The 16,193-nt window shown below is 40.2% G+C and overlaps 1 protein-coding gene across 9 annotated transcripts in view; it reads left to right on the top strand.

Moving 5' to 3' along the window:
• HIVEP2 (HIVEP zinc finger 2) overlaps positions 1 to 16,193 on the top strand; it is a 207,471-nt gene that overhangs the window by 72,235 nt on the left and 119,043 nt on the right. For 2 of the 9 annotated variants that reach the window (XM_061130374.1, XM_061130375.1), the window contains exon 3: positions 1,003 to 1,170. The exons of the other annotated variants lie outside the window; for them this stretch is intronic. The gene's annotated coding sequence lies outside the window, so the exon portion shown is untranslated. The remainder of the gene's footprint in view (positions 1 to 1,002; positions 1,171 to 16,193) is intronic. 9 annotated transcript variants of the gene reach the window in all.

Raw genomic sequence — 16,193 nt, 5'->3', positions numbered from 1 at the left:
TCTGTACTCCCCTGATGTCACTCTCTGTGCCTGCTCGTCTCTTGGGACTTGGAGAGGCTTGTTTTGCAATGGTTTCTGGAGGGCTTTAGACCACTGGCAGGACCCACACTCTCTCCAAGAAGGTGTGGCTGAAACACACTTTCCTTTTTCACCCAGAGGAACTAATGGTCTAAAAACTTGTTTAAAAATGTCTCCTTATTTGTTATATTAATGAATGTGTGTAGATTTGTTACCATTTAGACATAAATAGTTCCCGGGAAATGCTGTATACAGAAGGAGGTAAAGCTGTGCTTTTAACTATTTGTTAAAATCAAGACCGTTTGTGAGCAATGCAATGATGAATGAGCCTGTGTTACCGTGATTTTAGAGTACACTCAGTTTCCATCATTTTCTCATTGTACTGAAGCCAGTGTGATTTGGCTTTTCAAAGTTTGGGGAGGCAGTTTACTGTAGCAGAAGTTTAAATGACATAAAAAAATAGGCCTGACAATTGTCTAGAATATCAAGAATTGCCTCCACTCCTATAAAAATTGATGTAGGAAATAGGTGCACAAGGATTACTTAAATAATGTATTACAAGAGTGTTGCATTGCCTTGGGGCTTCACTTTAGGCCACACACACACACACACATATACACACACACACACACACACACACACACACACACACACACACACAAATCTGGCATCTGTTTGAAAATTGTGACCCTGAATCCTTTAACTTGGGTTTCCGTGATGAAGGGTGCATCTTTCCAATGACAAAAGCTTTGGAAGAATAGTTGCAATACTCTTTTGTTAAATAAAGTATTTTTATAATCTTCATTGTTTTTGACCCCTTTATAATAGTACATGCCTCCTGAGATGATAGTATACTTCTCAGAAGGCTGAGATATGTATTCAACTTTTTCTAGTGCTTTCCATATGTTGGCGTTAAGGGGCCAGTAAATGTATGGGGTGGTTTCCCTGGTGACTCAGATGGTAAAGAATCTGCCTGCCATGCAGGAGGCCCGGTTTCAATCCTTGGGTCAAGGAGATCCCCCTGGAGAAGAGAATGGCTACCCACCGCAGTATTCTTGCCTGGAGAATTCCATGGACAGAGGAGCCTGGTGGGATACAATCCATGAGGCCGCAAAGAGTCGGACGCAACTGAGTGACTAACACTTTTCAAAGGTACAGGGTAGGAGTATGAAGGATTCAACTGCCAAACTGTATTTTTTTCCTTTACCTTCTTTAATTTTACCAAAGGTATTATGATATGCAGATATTGGATTGAAGTACAATTTGGACTTGGGTAGTAAAACGTTTTAGGGAGACCAACAAGATATGTAAATTCTAAGTGGTGTCAAATGGAAATATTTCTGAAATGGAATTTGAATTCTGAACTCAATGTTGTGTTATTACCATCTGGGTAATTTTTTAAAGTTTTATTTATTAAGGTACTCATTGGAAATATTGATTTACATTGTGACCTTATAATCTTAAGTCATTGGTTCTTCATTATAGTTAACTGGCCAGGTAATAAAAATTGAATGCTTAAAGAGGACATTCTTGGTTTAAAATAATTAGACATGTATGTACTGTTAGAGATTGTTAGCATACCTATTGGAATGTACAATAAGGTAAAAGATGGTTAGGAAGGCTTCTAAGTATTTGCAAAACTGAAAGAAGGCTGATTATAATATTTAATAAGAAGAACACAATATGGAAAATTGATATTTTGTAGATGTCTTTATGCCTGTCTTTTCAAGTAGAGATGTCATGTGTCATATCCTGTAGTAGGATTTTTCAAAAGTGCCTACTTAGCCTTTCTGTATTTCACACAGTATTTTTCTCCTCCCTCGTTAAATGACTTTTGATTAGTGGCACTCAGCTGAAAGTCATTCTCACCTGCCCTGGTGCTGTTTATTCTTTAGAGCTGTGGTCCTTTCACCTCTGTTCTTGCCCCGCAGCGCAGGCTCTCATCACACAGCTGCTGGAGACCAGGGCATCTTCCACCTCAAACTGATCTCGTACATGATCTGGTCAACTTTGCTAGCCCTCACCTATGTGTTGTGGTTCCCTGTAGCTCTACCTTCAATCCATTTATCTTTTTTATCTAAGGTCTCTAGCAGATATCAATAGTTGCATGGTTTCAGATATCATCTGTACATTGGTAATTTTCAAAGTTTTATATCTGTGAATGGGTCTTCTCCTAAGTTCCCAACTTAAATATTTCCTTAGTATGTGCCCTAGGCTGTCTGACGGACACATCCTAGTTAGAAAAGTCAGAAAGGAGCTGTTGATGTCTGCCTGCAAAGCTCTGCTCCCCCACGTACTTGGGCGATTTCATTAAGTAGAGCTGCCGTGCCCACCATTGCTCAGATCCAGATTCCAGAATTCATCTCCTTCCTCTGGCCTCCCATTCATTGCAGCAAGTCCCTTGGTTCTCTCTCTCTCCAAAGTAATGCTGAGGGAGAAATCTTGCTATTTCCTCTGCCATAGTCTCAGTTCAAGACCCCAGCATCTGGCCTAGTCTGCTGCAAAAGCTCTTAGCTCACTTCCCTGACCCCACACTCCCTAGAGTAGCCTCTTATGTATAAATCATATAACACATTCCCTTGCCACAGATTCTCCAGTATATTTTCAACACCCTTAGATTAAAATGCAAGCTTCTCATTGTGTTCAGCAAAACTGCAGTCCTGAGCACATCTCTCTCTACACTGCCCATTCCCTATCAGGCTCAACCTTTCAGCCTTCATTCTGTTCCTTGAACTTGCTAAGCTGTTCTCCTCTTGCACTTAGCTGTTTTCTCCTGCTTGGAATGCTGTTAACCCACATCCTCTGAATTATGGCTCCTTTTCCCTGCTCAAATCTCAATTCCAGCATTCCTTCTTTGGACAGGCCATCTGTGACCCAAGTTTGAGCAGTTTCTTCTCTCCATCTCCAATGCATCTTATAGCACACCATTGTGATAGAACTTATCAGAACCTGAAATGATCAATTTAATTGTTTTCGTGTGTTTTTTTTTTGGTCTGACTCTCCCCACTCTGGACTCCATGAAGTCAGTGACATTTCCCCAAAGCCACTTTGCATCTCAGAGCCCAGTCAATAGCTCCTAGTGGCTGCTTAAAAGTTTTTGTGGGCTCATTCACCACCTTAAGTCCAGTTTCTTATTTATTAAATGAAGGCGTCAGGACAGGTGACCGCCAAACCTGTCCTACCCAGAGAGTTTTAATTCTCATCGTGTCTCTAGTTCTCTGATGGAGTCCGCTTACCTCCTTAACGTCCTGTGAATGGGCTGTGTTTATTCAGGTCTTCAGGCCATTGCTCCCTCGCTTCTCTCCTCCGGGTCCTTCCCCTCTTCTGGGCCTGCCAAATTCCTTAAGGATTTCGCTTCTTCTCCTTTTGTCTGTACCCTTCAGAGAGGAATGTAATCGTTTCGTGTCTGCATAGCTTGCCTTTTGCTACTTTATAACCTTAACTTTTGGACCCCATGGCAGCCATTACAGTGCTAGCCTATAGTGCATACTCAGTACATGCCTTATAACTCAGTAATGAGGGCATGGTGTCCCAAAACGTTGATTTCATAACAATAAGAATGTTTGAACTGTTCTACTAATTTACCTGAAACAAAAGAGATTTTAAAAAAGCAACCAAATAGGTGTATCTTTCTTAAGTCTGAACTGGAGGAAAAAAATCTGAAAATGGGAAATTTAGGCTTATGATGAGGTGGAATTTTGCAAACATTTGTAAGCAATCTTACTAAAAAAGTTTTGAAAAAATATATAATCGTAGATATTTGAAAAGAAAAATAAATGGGTATTTTTTTTTTTTTTAATTATTAACTGAGGTTAAAGCTTGAGCTGGGTTTTTAATTTGGTTTGGTTTGTTCAGGTATTAGGAATTTAGAGGCGCTCTATGAAAATATCCCGCCTACACATTTTGAATATCCATTTCCTGCTTATCTTCGGAACAGCTTGGTTCTTTTAATAGCAGACGGCTGAGTGGAGGGGAGCCATTTGTAGTGGGTAAATTTAAGTACAGTGTGTGCTCCCATCCCAAGAAGAAGTCATGCTGACTGCTCAGGGGTTTGGTGCAAATGTGTTTGCTTTTTGCTGTTGTCCAGATCCTTGAAAACTCAGTATTGTAGAAGGATATTATCCATTGTTATGCAAGAAGAAGAATTACTGGTCAGATTTTTTTTTTTTTTAAATTCTGAAGCTAGGAAACACCTCATCTATTCTTTTTATAAACATGTTGATTTGTTATGTTTTTTTTAGAGGCTGTTCTTCAAATTTCCACAGGCCAGGACAGGAAGAGCTAGTGCTGGGGAGAATCACAGGCTCCTTTCTTCATTTCATGTGTGAACCTAATGCTATACATTGGTGTGTATACACAAATGATAAATAGCTGTTAACCCAGAGTGGCTGGAAAATGTATGCTCAAATTTAAGAGTAATCATCTATTCCATTCAGGGATTAACTGTTTTCAAACAATTCAGTCAAATACACCGACAGTATTTTAAATTTATTTTTAATGATATAAATAGCACTTGGTAGCCCATGGTAATCAGTGTGTACATCAACTAATGGTGAAGAGCATTATTCTAGATAATGCCTGTGATTGGATTAATTCTCAGTCTATCCCAGAATTTGCTGTTTTGCATAAACGGCTTGTTTTCAAGGCATCCATTTCTTTTGGAAAAGTAGAGATGAGAAAAAAAAGTCTGCTTCTATAAATATCTTGTTTGGGATAAATAGCTTTTTTTTTTTTTTTTTTCCTAGTGAATAATGCAAAGGATTTCCCAAAAGGTTGCTGTAGCTTTGCATGGGAGAACTGAGAGAATACTTGTTGGATGTACGGCTGAGTGTTGAAGGCAGGTGAATCTTATTCTGTTGTTCTTAGACAGCAGCCTCATGCGGGGTCCAAGCTGTGTGGTGTCTGGAAAAAGGTTTGCTATGTAAGGCTTTAGGATTGGCATTGCAGATTGTTCCTTTTAGGGGAGCCTTGCTGATGTGAATATTGGCAAGGTTGTGTCCTGTGGCTGCTGGTGTGACCCAGTTAGATCCCTCAGGAATTAATACCTACAGAAGCTGGGACTGGGGAGACTGAGAATTATAGAGAAACAGTAGATTCAGGGTACCTCAGTCAAAAAGGGTAGGAACCGTCAGGGTAATGCACTGAAAATGTAGCATGGGAAATTTATGCATCAGTATGAAAATCGCGTGGACAGAGGAGCCTGATGGGTCACAGTCCATGAGGTCACAAAGAGTCAGACACGACTAAGCGACTGAGCATGCGCAAAGAAACACAATACTGTATGAAATATTACTGCAACCCTTCAAAATTGACCATAAAGGGGCTGACTTCAATTTTAGGGATAGGGTAAATATTTAATTCAGACCTATGTGTTTAGGTAGGGCTTCCCTGATAGCTCAGTTGGTAAACAATCCACCTGCAATGCAGGAGACCCTGGTTCAGTTCATGGGTCAGGAAGATCCGCTGGAGAAGGGATAGGCTACCCATTCCAGTATTTTTGGGCTTCCCTGGTGCCTCAGCTGGTAAAGAATCCGCCTGTGATGTGGGAGACCTGGGTTTGTTCCCTGAGTTGGGAAGATCCCCTGGAGAAGGGAAAGGCTACCCACTCCAGTATTCTGGCCTGGAGAATGTTGTTCTCCAGGAAAATACTGGAGAACAGTATTCTGGGTTGCAAAGAGTTGGACACAGGTGGGCGACTTTCACTTTATTTGTTAACATCTCTTTAGTTATGTTTTGGTCAGATGACTTGGACTTTTTCCATGTGTTTTCAGGTAGAGATGTAAATTCTCTTTAATTGATATCCTGTGATGTTCTGTGGTGACCCTGGGGAGGTCACTGGCTTGTCATCCTGATTCTTCAGCAGCTGGTGTTTCACCAAGTAGTAGTGTGATTTTCACCACCCGTTTGCTTGCACAAAATAAGAAGGCATCGTTTTGTATTGTAAAATATAGTTGGAAAGACTTTATGAAATCATAATCCATTTTGATTAATTTTTACCAGCAACTGCCTGCAACTTGGGCTTTGTTCTTGGTTGGGTCATAACTGTTGAGAGAAGTTTGCTGCTTTTTGAACATGATTTCAAAGACTCATAGTTCCAGACCTCGGACATCTTTATGTTTTTCAGGTTCCACCATGCTTGGTCTAAAGCAGGTTAATTACTAAACTCTCAGTGAATAATTGACCATCTGACTTGTTCCCTGGTTATATACTCACTGGGTTAGAAATGATTTCCCAAACTACTAAAGATAAGAGAAGGCTATTCCTGGTTTCACAATGTCCCCATTGTTACTGGCTTATGTGTATGTGTGAGACCCATCAGCTGATCCCTCACACTGGTCCAGCTACTCAATCAAACCACTTCCTGGGGTTTTCTCGGGTAATGGCAGTGATTCAGAAGATACCACAGTAGTTTTAGAGGACTGCTCCCTGTGTGTAACACTGGGCTGAATGACTAGGAGCTGTCAAATCCAAAAGGAGCATTTTTGTTGCACCCGCATTAAATCTGCCCTTTGTCTGGAGAACTCCATGGATGAAGGAACCTGGGGGGTACAGTCCATGGGGTTGCAAAGAGTTGGACACGACTGAATGACTGACACTTTCTTGCTTTTGCTCAAAGTTGCATTTCAGCTGAGTTTAGGGTTACTTCTCTGTGTGCCTTCAACAAGATATTTTTCTTTTTTAAAAATTTATTTTTTTAATTGAAGGATTATTGCTTTATAGAATTTTGTTGGTTTCTGCCAAACAACAACATGAATCCACCATAGATATACCTATGTCCTCTCCCTTGTGAACCTTCGTCCCGTCTCCCTCCCCATCCCCCCTCTCTTGATTGTTACAGAGCCTCTGTTTGAGTTCCCTGAATCACAGAGCAAATTCTCATTGGCTATCTATTTTATATATGGCAGTGTAAGTTTCCATATTACTGTCTCCATACATACATTTATTTTTAAAGACTACTTATTTTATAGTAGTGAGTGAATGCCTAATTTCTATCAGTTAACCAGTTTGTGCCTTAGTTGAGTTCCATTATGTACCAAGTCACCCACTCCAGTGTTCTTGCCTGGAGAATCCCAGGGATGGAGGAACCTGGTGGGCTGCCGTCTATGGGGTCGCACAGAGTCGGACACGACTGAAGTGACTTAGCAGCAGCAGCAGCAGCAGCATATACCAAGTCCTATTGGAGGCTTTGGGGAGACAGGCAAATGTAAGTCATTTCTGGCAAGGTAGTCATTTGTACGCATTCAAGAGGATGTGATAATTGGCAGTGGGGAGGGGGCTGTGTGTATGAGCTCAGTTTTGTCCAACTCTTCGCAACCCCGTGGACTGTAGCCTGCCAGGCTCCTCTGTCCATGGGGTTTCTCAGGCAAGAATACTGGAGTGGGTTGCCATTTCCTTCTTCAGGGAATCTTCCTGTCCCAGGGATCAAACCCACCCTTCTTGCATCTCCTGCATTGGTACGTGGATTGGTTCCCACTGTGCCACCTGGGAAGCCCTCACAGTAATTACGGAGATAGATCAAAATGAAGAGGCTACAAAGGGTGTGAATGTGAGCATATTCAATTTTACTTTTATAAATACATGTTTCTGTGATTTTAGTTTGTGAATCTATCATAAATTGTGTTCCATAAGGTAAAGTTTGTATTTTTAGAATTTAATTTTGCAATGTAAAGTTGCATGGAAATTACTACCATAAAACCGTTGTTTTGTCTTCCTTAAATGAAAAATAAGAATTTTCAAAATTATCTTGAAATCAAAAGATATGTATTCTTTTCCAGCCCTTCAGAAGCTCCAGAATTGTACTTTTGACCTTGGAATTACCAGGGGCCTTGGAAAAATAAGATAGTAGTTCCCTCTTGTTAGTTATGTTGACCTTTGAATTGCCTTTTTCTTTTCTATTCTTGCAAATCTTCTACCCTCATGTCTGGATGATCTAGATCTGTTGAGATAATACATACGGAAGCATTCTGTAAGCTGGGAGGTATTGTGAGTAAGCATGTATTATTATTATTGTTGTTGTTATCCTTGTTACTGTTTTCATGTATTCACTGCATTGTCCCCCAAACACACCAGCAATTTACTTCTGCTGTATCAGAGATGATTGTGTCTATTCTCAATGGAGAAGCTACTTGCTGCTTGAGCTTAAAATTTGGTTTGCTGGTGGGACCTTTGTTCTCTTGGTGTCCTGACTGAGAGTGTGAGATTGTCAGGGAAAAGAGGTGATGGGGAGGTTGATGAAAAGAAAAGATTCAGTCTATTTATGTCGATTGTGCATTATTTGGCTATCTGCACCCTGTGAGGTTTACTTTACAAAAACTCTCATTGATTTTATAAATCAGTTTATTCTTAAAATGAGAGACTGTTCTTGGTAGTGGTCAAGAGTGCGGACTCTGGAGTTAAATTGTCATGCTTCTTGTACTGGTTCCTTCATTTCCAGCTGGGTGAAAACTGGGCAGGCTTTTAAATCTCTTTGTGCCTGGGTTTTCTAAACTGTAAAATAGGGCTAATTTCATTACGTGGTAGGGCTGTTGGGAAGCTTAACTGGAATAATGCACCTGGATTAGATTATGTATGTTAGTAATTTTACTTACTAACTGCTAGTTTATCAACACAGCGACCCCAAAAAGGCCTGGGTTAAAGTTTGCACTCAATCATAGATTAAAGAAATAAACATTCTATGTTGAAGTGATGATATGTACTGTCTCTTATGCTCTTTCAGGCTCTATTTGATGGAGTTTGGGTTGAGTCTGATGCTCTGTCTCTTGAGAGGAAGAGAAAGGGCCAGGGAGGGGTGGTTAGAGCCGAGTATGCACGTGGAGGAACAGGAAGGAAGGTGTGGGGCTGGGGTAGCCCTTTCTGGACACAGGCCCACAGGCTTCACGGTGCTTGGCACCTTGCAGAGTCCTCTTATACACCTTGCTTTCCTTCAATCCTCACGACAACCCGTTTTACAGAAATGGGAACCATGCCTCGGAGATACTCCTTGACTGGCTCCCAGACAAGAAGTCAAGAGAGGGGCACAGCAGAACTCCTGGCCTTGGGTGGTGATGTCCTTCCTTCCAGGACATGGTCCTTCTCTGCTGTACACAAGGGTTTATGTTGATGGTAACCTTGGTACTGAAGCCCAGAGGAGCTGTGGGTCACATGCCGATTGGAAGGGAAGGGTGTTGGTGGAGATCCGGCGGGGCTGTGGGGGTGCTCCTCCCGTGACCCTCAGGGCACTAACCTGCTGCTCTTCAGGGCTGGCCTGGCCCCTGCTGCTGGAGGGCGGGAAGCAACCCCAGGCTCTTCCTGGCCTCGAGTGAAGACTGTGTCTCGTTCCTCTGAAGGGCCATTTTGGATCAGTGTTCTGTGGGAGAATTTGTCAGTCTGTCTCTTTTGCTGGGAAGAAATTACACCTACAGTCCTCCTACGCAGTGGTCAGACACATGCGATGCGAGTTTAGTAGTATGAATACTGTTTAAGCCAGGCCTTTTTGGGGTCACTGTGTTGATAAACTTGAAGTTAGTAAGTAAAACGTCTAACATATATAATCCAAATCTTAGTCTGATTTATGTAAGTCTTCTCATTATGAGTTGATTCAACTGTACATTTTAAAATGTTGCTTGTTACATAATATATATTTTGCTTTGAGGGAGGGGGATATTCTGAGATTAAACACAGCTTTAAGAGTTTGATTTTCTCCTTATCTTGGTTGTCCTATTTGTCATATTAAAAATCAAGTGATCAGAGAAAATTCAGTATAGTGCTTTGAAATTTTAAAAGCATTGAGAACAAATTAAAATTGGAAGAATTATTTATGCATGGAATGAGTAGAGATTGAATTGATTTTAGGATTATGTTTGAATGCATTATTTCTATGAAGTCATTTTCTACTCTGAATAAGAAATTTGCATATAGTTAGTATAATATGTTTGTCAAAGAAATAATTTTTAATGCATTAACATTTTAATTAACCATAATACAATTGTCTTTTGTCTATATGCACTTTACTTTTTAGAGAAGTAGGTAACAGTGCATTTTTTTTTTCTGTTTTTTTTTGTCTAGCAACAACTAGACCTTGGCTTTTCTAAACCACTAAACTTGGCTTTTCTAAACAACTAAACCAAGGTTTTCTCATCCTTGGCACTGTTGACACTTGAGTCTGGACTGTGCTTTTTTGTGGGCAGGCTGTTCTGTGTGTTATAGGGGGTGTAGCACTGAGTGTATCCTGTCCACTGTTTACAGTCTTGACAATCAAAAATGTCTCCAGCCATTGCCAAAGGTTCCTAAAAGAGCAGCCTCACCCCAACTAAGGACCACCTATCGGGGGTTTTCAGTATATGCTCAAATCTTCTATCTTACCTATATCTACATCATTCTGTCATTTTGAGTAGATGTTCACAATCACACCAAAAAAGGAGAAAATAATATATTTATAGAAGCAACAGACTTCTATAATAAGATTTTTCTTCAATATGCATTGAAATGTTTTTTATTAACTCTCAGTTACCACAACACATACAGTTTACCAGAATTCCAGACGTTTGGATTAATATTCTGTCTCTTTGTTTTCTTTCAAAATAGATGTATCTCTTATATTCTGAATTAATTTGTAACAGTGACTTGATGATTTAGCTTCACATAAATGGAAATAATAGTGTAGTTTGCTATATATTAAATACTTTCTCTGATAAGAACATTCTGTATGTTCCTCATGTACATACTGAAAGGCTTAATTACCTTTAGAGATGGGCATGTGTCTTAATGAAGCACTTGTGCAAATGGTGCTGAAGTCAAGTTTCAGGAATCCCTTTATGGACTTTTTAGTAGCTATTTTAGCATAAGGAGGCAGATACACCTATAACTACTGTATTAACTACCGTAGGGATACAGACATTTTGCTTGGCCTGTGAATTACATGACTGCTTTTTAAAATGTGTTTTGTTAAGGACAGAGCATAGTTTTGTTCTTGTGAACCATGGACTGAAGCTTTAGCCAGTCAGAGGAAGGAGCGGACTGCAGGGTAAAGGAAGTATTTGTCCCATTATTGTACTCCATGGCCTCTCGCCATCTTTGATAAAGGATTGAAGTGTTGTGCACCCAAAGTCTGCTACCCTCTTGACCCTTCATCAGTCACCGGCCGCACCGTGAGGTTAGTGAACTGTGGCTCGGGAGGATAACTATTGTTTCAGCATTGCGTAACTCTTGAAAACGGAAATTACTGACACAGCAGTCTTGCAAGGAGCTGTCTTTCTAGTTTTAAGATTATAGACACATGTTTCCTTTCTCTTGCTAATTGTGCCAGTTAGAGGTATAAGATGATAATATATGAGACTTCAAGTAGGGTTACTCACATGGATGACCCTGAGGCTATTGAGTTTCTTTAAAAAAAAAAAAGAAAAACAAAACTAAAGAACATAAACAGACAGAAAGGGCCTAGCACAAGATTTCAAGAATTTCACATGGGATCCTTAAATCCCTTAGGGTCCACTATTTATGTGTTGGTTACTGAAGGCATAAAGTAATTGATGGCACATACAAATCCTTTCATCGCATACCTTTTTTTTTTTTCTTACTAGCTCAGGAAAACTTTATAAGAGCTATATCCAGTATTCACAGCTTTATGTCATCTCATCTCTATATTTATGCCACATTCTTAAACAAGTCGAGTAATGTATCAGCTGCAGCTGTTGCTGACCAAAGCTGTCACAGAAGTGGGTGGGGGAAGAATCAGAGATGCGGTGTTCAGGTTCTGTCTTTCAAAAGCATATCTGTTGCAGTCAATCTGTGATGATAACAGCTGGCTTGTAGAAGGCAGATAAAGCCAGATATTTGTTTTATCTTTGACCAAATGTACAGTAACTTGGATGCCATAGCGATAAATACCACTGATGGCTTAAGAAAAAAAAAAAAAACTGGGTATATACGATTTTCTGACTTGTACAATAGGAAATACTCATGAATGTGAAGTATTCATTAGTTCTGGCTGCAGCCTTTCTGTAAGATTATTAACATAAAGCTTGATATTTAATAACGTGCAAAATCTAAAAAGAGGACAAATGAAAATCTATAATAGCAAATAAGTAAAATGTTTGTTTTTTGCTATAAGTGGGCAATGATGCTTTCTAATTAAATGTATTTTGATTCAAGTAAATATTTACACCAATTGCTAATTAGAAGAATGTTGATACCACACTTTACTAGAGCTGGTTAGGATACTGGACTTAGTATAGCCCTGTCCAAGATTTCTCTTAACCCGCTGGATCTCACCTGTCCCCATCTTCCATCATTCCCATTTTCCAGTTTAGTATGAGGTCAGAGAAGAGAACTGTAAATCCTCATCAAAACATTGTAGTCAGATTTTTATTTTTTTTTCCACTTTTTTATAAGGACAGTTCAAGGGAAAGAGAAACGACCTTTTTAGCTGTTAGGAAGGGATAGCCATATGAGGCTGTCTCTCCTTGTTATTTAACCCTGTTGGGCTAAAATGAAATCCTAATATGATCAAATCAATTAAGGGAGAGATTTACCTTAAAGATGGAAAGAAAGCCCTTGGTACAGCTTAACATATAGCTCTCACTCTCATTAACATCAGAACACACATTGCTTTTGAGATTGTCTCCATGTTTTCTAAGTACTTGATAGCATAGACAAATTCCTAAGGCTACGGGTGCCTTATGAAGACAGCCTCCTAGATATTATATAATATCTAATATATTTAATATGTAATTATATAATACTTTATTAATAATACTTAATATTATATAATATTAATACTTCATATCAAAGATTTGAATACACATGTGTATGTAATCACATACATATTCAAGATATGGATACTTGTATGTTGCACAAAGATAATAAAGGACTTAGCTCTTACCTAATTCTGAAAGAAAGCTTCACAGTGGAGATGGAATTTCAGGAACTCTTTATTGCTGGAAATCTCTGTGTGGCTGGGGGTTGGGGAAAAGGAAGTGAGTGCCGAGGGTTATGCTCAGTGATTATTAATAGCTAACAGTTACTGAGTACTTACTCTGTGCCAGGAGGGCGTGCTTTATGTGTTCACTCACCCCTCGGGTATCCCTGGGGATTTGGTTCCAGGACCCCTGCAGATACCAACATTTGTGGATGCTCACGTCCCTTATATAAAATGATGTAGAATTTGCACATAACCTACACAGAGTCTCCTTTCTACTTTCAATCAGCTCTAGATTACATATAATACCTAGTACATTATAAATGCTAGGTAAATCGTAAATACAATGTAAATGCCATGTACATTGTTGCCATTGCATATCAAATTTATGTTTTACTTTTGGCAACTTTCTGGAGGTTTTTTTTTTTTTTTTTTTCTGATTTTTAATCCTCCATTGGTTGACTGCCTGGGTGTAGAACCTACAGATATGAATGGCTAACTGTACTAACTTATTTAGTTCTCCAACAAGATTTTGAAACAGTTAGTCTTATCTCCACTTTCTAGATGAGGAAACTGAGGTACAAGGGGACTAGATAATGTGCTTAAGGTTCTAGCGGTAATAAGAGGTAGAACATGCCTCTTAACCAATGCACCCAACTGTCCATGTAGTTTAATTTCCACCATAGCCCTGCAAATGAGAGATTTTCCTTACTTTCCACATTGAAGAAATTGAAGCCCAGAGAGGTTACCTTTGTCAAAGTTGCTGGTGGCTAATGACAAAAGGATTGCTGGGCAGCATTGAGGGCAGGAGGAGAAGGGGGCGACAGAGGATGAGATGGTTGGATGGCATCACCGACTCAGTGGACATGAGTTTGAGCAAGCTCTGGGAGGTAGTGAAGGTGTGCTGCAGTCCACGGGGTTGCAAAGAGTCGGACACAACTTAGCGACTGAACAAGAACAAGAACTGACGCTCTCAAAGGTCTGTGCCTTTTCACTGCAAGAGGAGGCCTTCTTGGGAAGGCTCAGTGGCCTAGCTGACACCCTGCTGCTGCTGCTAAATCACTTCAGTCATGTCTGACTCTGTGCCACCCCATAGATGGCAGCCCACCAGTCTCCCCCGTCCCTGGGATTCTCCAGGCAAGAATGCTGGAGTGGGTTGCCATTTCCTCCTCCAATGCATGAAAGTGAAAAATGAAAGTGAAGTCTCTCAGTCGTGTCCGACTCTTAGCGACCCGATGGACTGCAGCCTACCAGGGTCCTCCGTCCATGGGATTTTCCAGGCAAGAGGACTGGAGTGGGGTGCCCTGCCACACACACACACACAAATACGGGAGGCCTTACTCCTTCCGGTAAAGACAGGTGAGGTTATAGAGAAGCCTGTGTAGGTTATTGGTAACTCCTCGTATGGCCATAGAGTAGATGTGCGCTGAAGCAGGAGACACCCCTCTGGCCCAGCTCTTCCAGAAATGGACTGCCTCTGTCATCTGCCTGGGGTGTGCTTCGTTTTGTTTGGGGTGCCTCTTTTCAGTATGCTGGGCTGTTCTGTTGCTGTTTATAAATCTTTTACGTGTGAACATTACAGAAGTAATTAAATTGTCATTGTAATTTATAGTATGCCTGAAGTCAATCATCTAATTAAACTGCAAGAGAAGAGAGGTGGTAGCCTCATATGCATGTATTAAGTATTGCTGTATTAATTATTCAAGGATTTAGAACCAAGTGAAAGAGAAAACGAATGATAATACCAGTCTTTAAAAGTTTTCCTATTTCTGCTCTTCTCAGTTCAATAATTTGAGATTCTCACTAGTTAGTTCAGTTCAGTTCAGTCGCTCAGTCATGTCCGACTCTTTGCGACCCCATGAATCGCAGCACGCCAGGCCTCCCTGTCCATCACCAACTCCTGGAGTTTACTCAGACTCATGTCCATCGGGTCGGTGATGCCATCCAGCCATCTCATCCTCTGTCGTCCCCTTCTCCTCCTGCCCCTAATCCTTCCCAGCATTAGGGTCTTTTCCAATGAGTCAACTGTTCGCGTGAGGCGGCCAAAGCATTGGCGTTTCAGCTTCAGCATCACTCCTTCCAATGAACACCCAGGACTAATCTCCTCTAGGATGGACTGGTTGGATCTCCTTGCAGTCCAAGGGACTCTCAAGAGTCTTCTCCAACACCACAGTTCAAAAGCACCAGTTCTTTGGCGCTCAGCTTTCTTCACTAGTTAGCATAACCCTAATGCCTTTGGGGAGGTAATTATTAATGAATTAGGATTTTTATGTCTTTCTCTCAGCCTTCTCTTATAATTCTCCATGCAGCATTCATACATGCCACCCCACATCCTAACTGAAGAAGCAATTAGAAATATAATAGAAAACAAAACTTAAATTCATGGGTTATATATAGTGGTCAGAGTTCTGTTTTGGAGTATAAAAATTGGTAGCATTTTAGATACCTGGGATCATTTAGAGGAGATTTGGTTTTACCAGAGCAATAGTGACTATTAAGATGCTTATTTTCTTACTAAGGAATAAAAAAAAAAAAAAAAAACCACAGCAACAAAAACAAAACCAAATAGGGTATAATTAAACTCTTGCTGGAGGGAACTATTTTTGAAGAGTCTATTTTTCAATTCTAAGCTCTAGCTTATATATATGTATGTATATTTATTCCGTGAGGTGAGAATTGATAACTAGCGTAGGTATCTCAGGCCCTTGGGAAGTTAATTGCAGTTTGTAATGGAATTGGCTGAATCTGTTCTTTTGGGATTTGGGTGTTCAGGAAAAGAACACTGAAAGACATGATCAGGTGTCATTCATGTGAGTGACATTGTAAATGTGGTGAATTTTGCCCTTTTCATTTTAAATTTTGGGGGGCTGAGATTGAACTGAAGGCTATAATTCCAAAAGAGCCAATCCTTAAGAAAAGGTGATCAAGAGCACAGTAAAGGCATTTAATTGAGCTACGTGTTAGCAAATATATCTGCCTAGAAGTTACTTGGTTTTCCAACAACTCTCGGCTAAACAGAAATTAGTCATGTGTAAAGATTCACGTGTAAAGATTCACATGTAAAGATTACAGTTTCTTTGCCCCTCTATGTGCATATAAGAGATCCTCAACTTCTAAACAGTTTTCTTGGATAACATTTATATTCCTTTGCTGAGTCACAAAAGCTGAGTTGACCGGTAATGTACTTGAAGTATTAGTAACAAGAAGTTACAAACTGGGTATTGGTTTCTCTGCAAAAATGCATTCTGAGTGATATTGGGGATCACATATTGTCGATCTG

The sequence above is a fragment of the Dama dama genome, chromosome 26 (genome assembly GCF_033118175.1).
Source record: "Dama dama isolate Ldn47 chromosome 26, ASM3311817v1, whole genome shotgun sequence".
Classification (NCBI taxonomy): Eukaryota; Metazoa; Chordata; class Mammalia; order Artiodactyla; family Cervidae; genus Dama; species Dama dama.
The sequence above is the reverse complement of the archived record's forward strand: the minus strand, read 5'-3'. Positions and strand labels throughout refer to the sequence as shown.